The 11184-nt window shown below is 44.3% G+C and overlaps 1 pseudogene; it reads right to left on the bottom strand.

Moving 5' to 3' along the window:
- Positions 1 to 615: 615 nt before the first annotated feature.
- Positions 616 to 10519, bottom strand: LOC136455298 (abscisic acid receptor PYL6-like; annotated as a pseudogene).
- Between the last annotated feature and the right edge of the window lie 665 nt (positions 10520 to 11184).

Genomic DNA, 11184 nt, shown 5'->3' with positions numbered 1-11184 from the left:
GACCGTGACATTGTTTGAAAATCATAATGGATCCTTCTCAACTTTATGAAACTTATTCGGAGATGTCTCAGATTGTAAGAATCATATGCAACCACTTGTGCGAAATATTTTCAATTTTTTACCACAGCCTCCAAGTGTGATACCATGACTTCATTGCAAATATCACAATTTTCCGACTTCGTTTCCTTTTTTAAGAATTTTTAAATCGTTGGGCGACATATGTCCGTGGTCTTCGATTCATAAAATAAAAGGTGAAAAAAACGTCAACAAGATGTTATTTGCCCTCAATAATGCATAAATAGCATGAATATCATTTTCTACTTAATTTTTTCCGGTGTTTAAATCAATCGCTGTTCAAATTTTAATCGATTAAAAAAAACTCCTTGAAATGCAATTAATTAATTATATATAGCAAATAATTACAAAAATACACAAAATTTTAATATTGAGTACAACCTGTAGTATGTCTATAGAGAAAAAAGTTTGTAGCATATGAAAGAAAAAATAATTTAATTGGAGAGAGTTAGGAGAAGAGAAACACATGCACATGAAATATAGAAACCACATTTGCCGAGAGCCTGGGAGGGGCTCTCGGCAAATATTTGCCGAGAGCGGCGCTCGGCAAAGAGTTTTGCCGAGAGCAGTAACAGAGGGGCTCTCGGCAAAGCGGTGACGCCGTCAGGGCAGGTCACGGCTATGGGCCCGCGGCAATGTTTTGCCGAGAGCCTGATTTTGCCGAGAGCACGGCCTACGGCAAAGGACCGTTTTGCCGACGGGTATTTTTTGCCGAGCGCGGCTCTCGGCAAAACGGCCCACTTCACCGAGAGTTGTTGCTTGCCGAGATGCAGGCCCACGGCAATCCTGTCACTTGCCGATGGCCGGTGTTTGCCGAGAGCCGCGCTTGGCAAACGTTTTCTTTGCCGAGAGCCCGCGTTTTTGCTCTCGGCAAAAATCTCGGATCTCGGTAAAGGACGTTTTTCTGGTAGTGTGTGACGCCACCTCGTGCACGGTGGTCACCGAGCGGTAGTTGGCCAGGCGGTGGTCGCCGCCCAGGATCCGGAAGCTGATCACCCGGCGCTCGTCGTCCCGGATCTCCAGCCGCTCGCGGCTGTTCTCGGCGGGCAGCCCGGTTACGACCTCGAGCTCCCGCACGGATCCCACCTCGACGCCGTCGCCGTCCACGACGTGGCAGCTCCTGATGAAGTGCTTGTACCCCTGCGGCTGGTCGAAGCGACGCACCAGCGACCACACCGCCGCATCCACCGGCGCCGCGATGGACCTCATCATGACGGAGCAGCACTGCCCCGGGGTCACCGTGTGCTCGTGGTGCCGCGCCACCTCGGCCGGCACGCCCGCGTGCCCCGCGCACGCCACCGCGGCCCTCCCGTTGGTGACCACACGGCTGTGCTGCTCTGGTGACGTCCTTGTAGCTGCTGCGTACGGCATTGTCGTCGATCTGGAGCTAGAGCCTCGGGGGTGTTGTTGATCGATCGAGTTGTTTGTCTCTGCAAAGAAGAGGTGAAGATTGGATTAGGAGGGATGAACAAAGGAAACCATGCATAGCCAATGAAGGTACTATAAGTATATAGTAGTTTAAATTATTTTATCCATAGGAAATCAATCACTCTATTTGTTACTGTGTGGTTGGGTGAGTTGATGCGGTAGTTAAGGGTTACTCTAGATGGCTTGGCTGGGAATAGTCAGTGTGCAGTTTTGGTTTTGGGGATGAGAGAGTTTTGACCTTTTGGTTTCCGACGGATGGTATGGAGTAAAAGCCAAAAGGGGAAGTAGTTGTTTGAACAGTTTACTGGGGATTGTCGGATGGACCTGGACAAAACAAAAACAAAATCAATTATTTGTTGGCAATATAGAATAGGAGACATGTTTTCAACTTGGACCTAGCATCTACTCCATGTTGTGACATAAATGAAATATGACCTCGAAAATATATTCATGAATGCAAAATGTTTTAAGCATACATGAGGTCCTGATCACATGGCTAGGTAGATAAGCAATTGGTAACTAGTTAACTACTCATGCATCTAGTAAGAGAAAATAAGGCCTTTTGACTTTTGAGCATCATATATATATTGTCCGGACGGTGGTGCATGCTTATATTATACTACACCATTTGATGAGTAATACTGACTTGTGAAAACGGGGTGGAGGGAAGGTGTGTCCAGCCCATTGTAGACAAGATTATAAAAAAGATTGCAGGGTGGAGAGGTAAGGCGACTTCTCTCGCATATTGGGGGAGATTGATTTTGATGAAAACATACCGGCCCATTTATCTCATGTCTTTCATCAAGTTCCTCAAGTGGGCAATTCAGCTTATCAATTCCTACATGGCTCATTGCTTGTTTGAACAGTTTACCATCTTGTTAACTGGTCGATGGTTTGCCTTAGGAAAGAGTATGGTCGGCTTGGTGTCCCTGACTTGAGACACCTTAATATTAGTCTGTTAGATTCTTGGGTAAAAAGATATGCTTCAGAGATGACCAGCTGTGGAAACAAATCATAGACTTCAAATATAGTACAACAAGCCCTAATATCTTTCATGTAAAGATGCTAACAACTCTTATTTTTGGAAGGGTTTTGTTTGGGATGCCCAAGTAGCTAGAATAGGGTACAAATGGAAAATTGGAAATTGGAAAGGGTGATATTTTAGGAAGACAATTATTGGCTAGACTCATCTAACCTTGGTATAATTTTTTGGGACCCTTACTTATGTACTGATACATGAGCTGACCGCTACTATTGCGGAGCTGTGGAATAAGTCTAGACGGAGATGTACTTTTATGATATGTGGAGATAGTAGTTTATTATAAAGTGGGAGGAGGTCATCCAACTTGATTCCACCATCTCTTTTAATGAGGAAGAGGATGAACTAGTATAGGCTCTGTTCAAGGGTATGTATCCATGGCAAGAACTTGGATGTGAGAGAGAAAAAATCATAGTTAGGAACGTGTTATGCTCTGCTGTAAGATGGAGCTTGTGGAAACTCAGAAATAACTCAGTTCTTTCCATGCAGGAATTGGAGCTCTTTGCAGTCACTATGGTGACCTATGTTATCAGTGATCAAGCGATTGGAGCAGTTGTGCCCCACAGGACACCTGCAACAATACAAGGAGGCCATCTCAGACTAGAGGAACGAACTGGCAAGACGACATGGATGACTCCTGATGAATGGACCGTGATCGAAGACATGTTGGGGTGATGGTTCGGCCCTAACACAATACATGCTAGAAGGGAGATTGGCCAACCTGCAAGTGTGGCCTCCAGCCCAATGTCATGCTCTGATGTCTCTGCCATAGTACTCGAGGGAGAAGCTTTTGAAACTCTGAACTACAATGTTGTACTAGAACCATTGCTTGGTCAGAAAGGCAATGATGCCTGTTGGAGTTGTTCCAAATTCACTCCAGGATATAGGCCGGGCTTCTGACGGAGCGAAGCGGAGGCCCGTCGCCGGAGGCTTGGGCCGGAGCCCCCCGCGGTACGGTACGGTATATACACCCTTGCTAGGGTTTCGTGGAGACTTGATTCTCTTGTAAGCCGCCATAGGCGTGTAACCCAAAACTCTTGAGATAGTGAGATTGTTGCTGGCTGGTGCCCGTGGTTTTTCCCCTTCACATCGGAGGGGTTTTCCACGTTAAATCGTGTGTCTCCTCTGTGGCTTGATTCTTTACTTCATATTCCTATACGTCGTTCATAACAAGTGGTATCAGAGCTTTGGTTGCTGTTAGGGTTCATGACGACGTCGATGAAGTTCGATCTTCCGTTGCTGAACTACGACACGCGGTTCTCGCTATGGCAAGTCAAGATGCGGGGGATTCTGGCGCAGACTCATGACTATGATGAGGCGCTGGATAGTTTCGGAAAGAGGAAGGCCGAGTGGACTCCAGAAGAGATCCGCAAGGATCAGAAGGCGCTCGCCCTAATTCAGTTGCATCTTCATAATGATATTTTGCAGGAGTGTCTGAAAGAGAAAACTGCTGCAGAACTATGGCTGAAACTGGAATCGATCTGTATGTCCAAGGATCTAACCAGTAAGATGCAGATGAAGATGAAGCTGTTCACCCTGAAGATGAAGGAGGAGGATTCAGTGATGAGCCACATCGCTGAATTCAAGAAGATCGTCGCCGACCTAGTGTCGATGGAGGTGAAGTATGATGATGAGGACTTAGGTCTTTTACTGCTATGTTCTTTGCCAAATTCGTATGCAAATTTTCGTGACACCATACTTTTGAGCCGTGATAAACTAACCCTAAAGGAAGTTTATGAGGCTCTCCAGTCTAGGGAGAAGATGAGAGGCATGGTGCAGAATGACGGGACGTCGTCCTCCAAGGGCGATGCTTTGCATGTGAGAGGCAGAACTGAAAACAGATCCTCCAATGATGGCAATGATGGTAGAAAGAACTACGAAAGGAGAGGCCGTTCAGAGTCCAAGCCGCATGGTAATAAAAAGTTCTGTGTTTATTGCAAGCTGACAAATCATAATGTTGAGGATTGCAGAAAAGTACAGAATAAGGAGAAGAGGAAACAAAAGTCGGCTGGTAAGGTCTCTGTTGCTGCTGCTGCGTCTGATGATGATTCTGGAGATTGTCTTGTAGTATTTGCTGGTTGTGTTGCTGGTCATGATGAATGGATTCTCGATTCCGCATGTTCATTTCATATTTGCACTAACAGAAATTGGTTTAGCTCGTATAAGCCTGTGCAGAAAGGGGATGTTGTGCGGATGGGAGATGATAACCCGTGTGACATTGTAGGGATTGGATCAGTTCAGATCAAGACTGATGATGGCATGACACGCACGCTGAAAAACGTCAGGTATATACCAGGGATGTCCAGAAATCTTATCTCATTGAGCACGCTTGATGCAGAAGGTTACAAATATTCCGGTTCAGATGGCGTTCTGAAGGTATCAAAAGGTTCTCTTGTTTGCTTGAAAGGTGATCTTAATTCTGCAAAGTTATATGTCCTTAGAGGGTGTACTTTACCTGGTTCTGATTCCGCTGTTGCTGTTGTTACTAATGATGAACCTAGTAAAACTAACCTTTGGCATATGCGTTTGGGACATATGAGTCACCATGGTATGGCAGAATTGATGAAGAGAAACCTGCTGGATGGCTGCACTTCGAGTAAAATAAAGTTTTGTGAGCATTGTATTTTCGGGAAGCATAAAAGGGTACATTTCAACACTTCTGTTCACACCACTAAAGGTACTCTTGATTATGTTCATGCTGATTTATGGGGTCCTTCCCGTAAGTCCTCACTTGGTGGTGCTCGTTACATGCTTACAATTATTGATGATTACTCTAGAAGGGTTTGGCCTTATTTTCTGAAACAGAAAGATGATACTTTTGCTGCTTTTAAGGACTGGAAAGTAATGATAGAAAGGCAAACTGAAAGGAAGGTAAAATTGCTTCGTACTGATAATGGTGGAGAATTTTGTTCGCGTGAATTTAATGATTATTGCAGATCGGAAGGCATTGTTAGGCATCACACCATACCCCATACTCCACAACAGAATGGTGTGGCCGAACGTATGAACAGAACCATCATGTCCAAGGCCCGTTGCATGCTGTCTAATGCCAGGATGAGCAAGCATTTTTGGGCTGAAGCTGCTAATACTGCCTGTTACTTGATAAACAGGTCGCCTTCTACTCCACTAAATAAAAGAACTCCCATTGAGGTATGGTCTGGTACGCCTGCTGATTATTCATAGTTGAAAGTTTTTGGATGCACTGCTTATGCTCATGTTGATAATGGAAAATTAGAGCCTAGAGCTGTTAAGTGTCTTTTCCCTGGTTATAGTTCGGGAGTCAAAGGCTATAAATTGTGGAATCCTGAAACAGGAAAGACTTTTATGAGCAGGAGTGTTGTTTTCAATGAATCTGTGATGTTTACTGATAGTTTGCCCTCAGATCATGTTCCAGAAAAAGAGCTGCAGCGTATGCGCATGCAGGTAGAGCATGTTGATGATGATACAGGTGTGCAGGTGGAGCCTGTTGATGAGCATGGTGACCATGATAATGATGTTGCTGAGGATGATGCTCATGATGATGTTCAGCAAACTCCTCCTATTTTGCAGTTAGAGGAGGATTTACCTATTGCTCAACGCAAGTCAAAAAGGACAATTGCACCTCCTAAGCGTCTTATTGAAGAGTGTAATTTGTCTTACTATGCTTTGAGTTGTGCTGAACAGGTGGAGAATGTTCATGAGCCAGCAACCTATAAAGAAGCTATTCGTTGTGGTGATACTGAGAATTGGATTTCTGCTATGCATGAGGAGATGCAGTCTCTTGAGAAGAACAGTACATGGGAGATTGTACCTTTGCCTAAGAATAAGAAGACCATCAGCTGCAAATAGATCTTCAAGAGAAAGGAGGGTTTATCTCCAAGCGAACCTCCAAAGTATAAGGCAAGGTTAGTTGCTAAAGGCTACAGTCAAATTCCGGGTGTTGACTACAATGATGTGTTCTCTCCAGTGGTAAAACACAGTTCAATTCGTACTTTCCTTAGTATTGTTGCTTCACATGATCTTGAGCTTGAGCAGTTAGATGTGAAGACTGTGTTTTTGTATGGAGAGCTTGAGGAGGACATATACATGGACCAACCAGAAGGGTTCATAGTGCCTGGCAAGGAAAAATATGTGTGCAAGTTGAAGAGATCCTTGTATGGTTTGAAACAGTCCCCTCGTCAGTGGAACAAGAGGTTTGATTCATTTATGTTAGCACACAGTTTTAAAAGATCTAAATATGATAGCTGTGTTTACATCAAGCATGTTAATGAATCACCTATATATTTGCTGTTATATGTTGATGATATGCTGATTGCTGCCAAGAGTAAGATTGAAATCACTAAGTTAAAGAAGCTATTGAGTAGTGGTTTTGATATGAAAGATCTTGGTAGTGCTAAGAAAATTCTTGGTATGGAAATTAGTAGAGACAGAAAATCTGGTTTGCTATTTCTTAGTCAACAAAATTATATTAAGAAAGTTCTTCAGCGTTTCAACATGCAAAATGCTAAGGCTGTTAGTACCCCAATTGCACCTCACTTTAAGTTGTCAGCTGCTCAGTGTCCTAGTACAGATGCAGAGATTGAATACATGTCAAGGGTTCCTTATTCTAGTGCTGTGGGGTCTTTGATGTATGCCATGGTTTGCTCTCGTCCAGATTTGTCATATGCTATGAGTCTTGTTAGTAGATATATGTCTAATCCTGGCAAAGAACATTGGAGGGCAGTTCAGTGGATTTTCAGGTACCTCAGAGGCACAGCAGATTCCTGTTTAAAGTTTGGAAGAACTAATAAGGGTCTTATTGGCTATGTGGATTCTGATTATGCTGCTGATCTGGACAGGCGAAGATCACTTACAGGTTATGTGTTTACTATTGGCAGTTGTGCTATGAGTTAGAGGGCTACTTTACAGTCAGTTGTTGCTTTACTACTGAAGCAGAATATATGGCTATTTGTGAAGCGTGCAAAGAATTAATTTGGCTAAAAGGTTTGTACGCTGAGCTTTGTGGAGTTGAATCTTGCATAAGTTTGCACTGTGACAGTCAAAGTGCAATTTACCTCACTAAAGATCAGATGTTCCATGAGAGAACTAAGCACATAGATATCAAGTATCATTTTGTGCGTGATGTGATTGAAGAAGGTAAGCTGAAGGTATGCAAGATTAGTACTCATGATAATCCTGCTGATATGATGACAAAGCCTGTTCCTGTTGCTAAGTTTGAGCTGTGCTCAAGCTTAGTTGGTTTAATTGGATAGTCCAAGAGACTATTGTTGGCACCAGTGGTTTTCTATCTTTGTTATGTTCAGGATGAAGGATTGATTTATGATACAAGATGAATTTGTCTCAAGGTGGAGTTTGTTGGAGTTGTTCCAAATTCACTCCAGGATATAGGCCGGGCTTCTGACGGAGCGAAGCGGAGGCCCATCGCCGGAGGCTTGGGCCGAAGCGTAGCGGAGTCTGAAGCCGGCCCATCAGGTCTCACCCCTGTGCTCGGGGGGTGCGGGGGGGCGGAGCCCCCCGCGGTACGGTACGGTATATACACCCTTGCTAGGGTTTCGTGGAGACTTGATTCTCTTGTAAGCCGCCATAGGCGTGTAACCCAAAACTCTTGAGATAGTGAGATTGTTGCTGGCTGGTGCCCGTGGTTTTTCCCCTTCACATCGGAGGGGTTTTCCACGTTAAATCGTGTGTCTCCTCTGTGGCTTGATTCTTTACTTCATATTCCTATACGTCGTTCATAACAATGCCTTTATCACTAATTTCCCTTCTGCTGAAGTGCTTAATCACATGGTGAATTGGGGCCCAATGGACACAAAGACAGTGAAAGGAAAGATTCGGTTCGAGAAAGGGGCTGAAAATGATGTCTTTAAGTATGAGATTGACAAGGTATGGGTGCAATTCCGGGGTCTTCCAAAAGAGCTACGAGAATTTCCCATCATTTGGGCAATTGGTCAATTTTGGGTGTTCCTCATGCAGTGGACACTAAATTCACTAAGAAGAATGGAAGAGCCAGACTGAAAGTGGCAGTGCTTAATCCTGACCTCATCCCTGACCTTGTGGATGTTGTCATTGGGGATTTTGTTTATGAGCTACAATTCAGAGTTGAAAAAGATATGTCTGATGGTGAGTCCCAGGTCATTAACATCGACTCTATCATGGATGAGGACAAAGCTCCAGAAGAAAAGGAACCAGAGAATATGGATCATGATGCTAACAAAACAACAGATGATCCAGCTGGTAAAGCACCTGGTAAACAGACCAATGCTTCAGTTGCACCAAGTGGGCAGCACAAGTCCAAGGCTGTGACAGGAGCATCCACTGAGAGCATGGTCATGGCAGCTAAGCTTGCAGGAGCCGCTGGCGTCCAGCAGGATTTGGCGGCTACTGTAGGTGCAATACTCCAGCATTCAAACTTGGAAGTTACAAAATCCGCTTCAGTGGGAGAGAAGAGTGCATACAAGCCTGTAGTACTGCTCTCTCCGTGTGGGATGAGTCCAGATGGTTCGGCACAGTGGAAAGCTAGTTTGTTGCAGTCTAAAACTTTGAACGGTGGGGCAGTGTCACCAGTGAGAGCTAGTAAGAGAAACGTGTCTACTTTGGACCAAGACTCTTTGGAGAAGGCGATGAAGTTAAAAGCACGCAAAAACTTGAATGCATCTTCAGTCAAAGGTATTATTCAGGGGAACCCATTGGCTAAGGCAATGGGCAAGACTGCAGCGGCATGATGATCTTCGAGACCAATTGACCCTTGCTGGACAGCATTTGGAGACGTCGGTATTGCATTTTTTTTAGTTCCAATGGGTGGTTATCATCTAGGTTTATTGGTCTATAGTAGTCAGGATCTGCTTCACGCTTTGTTATCCTCGAGTCTGGTTGTAGACTCGTTTTGGTTCTTGTGCGTCGACCGTCGGCCCAAACTTTTTAATAATTGGCCTGATTCTACACTGGTGTAGATGAAGCTGGATATAAACTATCCTTTATCTAAAACAAAGTAATTTAATGAACCAGGGGATGCCCCTCTTGAATTCTAAAAAAATAGGAGCATATGGATGTGCATGGTAACTTTGTAGTCCAATGTCCTATTGTAAGATGTCTATATAAATTGTACCTAATTCAAGTATATTTGCATCTCCAACCCTTGCACTATTCCACATAGATTGCAAAAAATTAAGAAATAAGAAATAAATGAGGTGCATAAAAATACGGGAAAAGGTAAACTAAGAGGGTCTTTCTTTTCCATAAAAAAGACTCCACTTCTTTTGTTAGGCAAGGCATGAAGTAGGACTCGATTCAAACCTTCTATTCCAGTCAATGGGCGATGGTGATCCTACGACGGGCAGTGCTCAGGTGTCATTAGGTTTTGGCTTTTGGGATTGGTGTAGCGGTTCAATATTTTGGGTGGGTAGAGGGAGACAGATCTGATGGCTGCTGAGGTTAGGGGTATGGTCTCCAATTAATGGTAGCGGCGGCAAGAGGTCAAGATGCGGAGGTGACGGATAATGGAAAACAAGTTCAAGAAGCAGAGGTGGTGGAGGCATCAGATCGGACGCCTTGGCACTCGACAAGCCTTGTCAAAGAGGTTACTAGCAATAGGATTTGAATGGTGACAGTAGTCACCTACCTCGCATAGAGATCCCAGCAACAGAGATGGTGTGCTGCACGGTAACGACGACGGTGGTGGCGGAAGCGGCGGCGGCGAGGAAGACACTGAAGACCATAGGAAGTGGGGTCGGTATGTGAGAGCGATGGTCGATGGCGGAAATGGCAAGGGGATGGGTGAACTGCGTGAGGGAGGTGAAGATAGGGAAATCGGTAGGTGGGGGGGGGATGAATGTGGATGGGAATGTGGCTTGTAGTTGTGCTCGTTGCATGCGGAAAGGTATGGTTTGGAGTGCGGGGAGGGCTATTGGCATATCGGTGCGCGCGACACCGCCCACCGCCCACATTTTGTGGGGCCCACCAAAGGATCAAGCTTTATCAGGCTTTAAATTACCAAGTCATTCCATGTTGGTTGATTTGATCTCTCTCAAGAGTTTGATTCCACTCTATGGGACCATCACAATAGTAGAAAATAGACTAGTCAATGTTGATTCTTCTACATTTTTCTACTAAATATAGCACAACAGGAAACTAAATACCATCTTTACACACACAATTATCACATTTAAATTTAAAGTCTTCATCAATAAGATTGTAGGTAACGGGTGGTATCCATGTAACCCAAGAGACATAGAGAGGGAGGGAGAGGAAGAATTGGGTCACTTAAAACTATCCTAGGTTCTGCTTAAACTGCTTGCTAGATAATTATTTACACCAACAGTGGTAGACAGATAAAACCGCAAGTGCGCAATTGCTAATGTAGCTTTCACCCAGGACCAATAGTATTTTAGAGTATCGATTTTCACGGGGAACATGAAATGAACTAATAAAGAATCAGGTTCATCCTAGGATGCCACGAGGGTATATGACAGATTGGGTAGAGAGGATTTCTATGTTTATGAAACTAGAAAGGTAATAAAGTAGATACAAATGTTGTTCACTTTGGGTCACTGGATGCCACTTAGCAATGAAAATGGATGAGAAGGATGCTAAACCGCCAAGCAAGGGTGGACCTACACTTTAAGAACTTTCCCAGACATGGATCAGACAAGGTTGTCACCGCCTGT

Source organism: Miscanthus floridulus, chromosome 5 (genome assembly GCF_019320115.1).
Source record: "Miscanthus floridulus cultivar M001 chromosome 5, ASM1932011v1, whole genome shotgun sequence".
Lineage (NCBI taxonomy): Eukaryota > Viridiplantae > Streptophyta > Magnoliopsida > Poales > Poaceae > Miscanthus > Miscanthus floridulus.
Note: the sequence above shows the minus strand (reverse complement) of the source record. Positions and strands in the feature narration are given on the sequence as shown.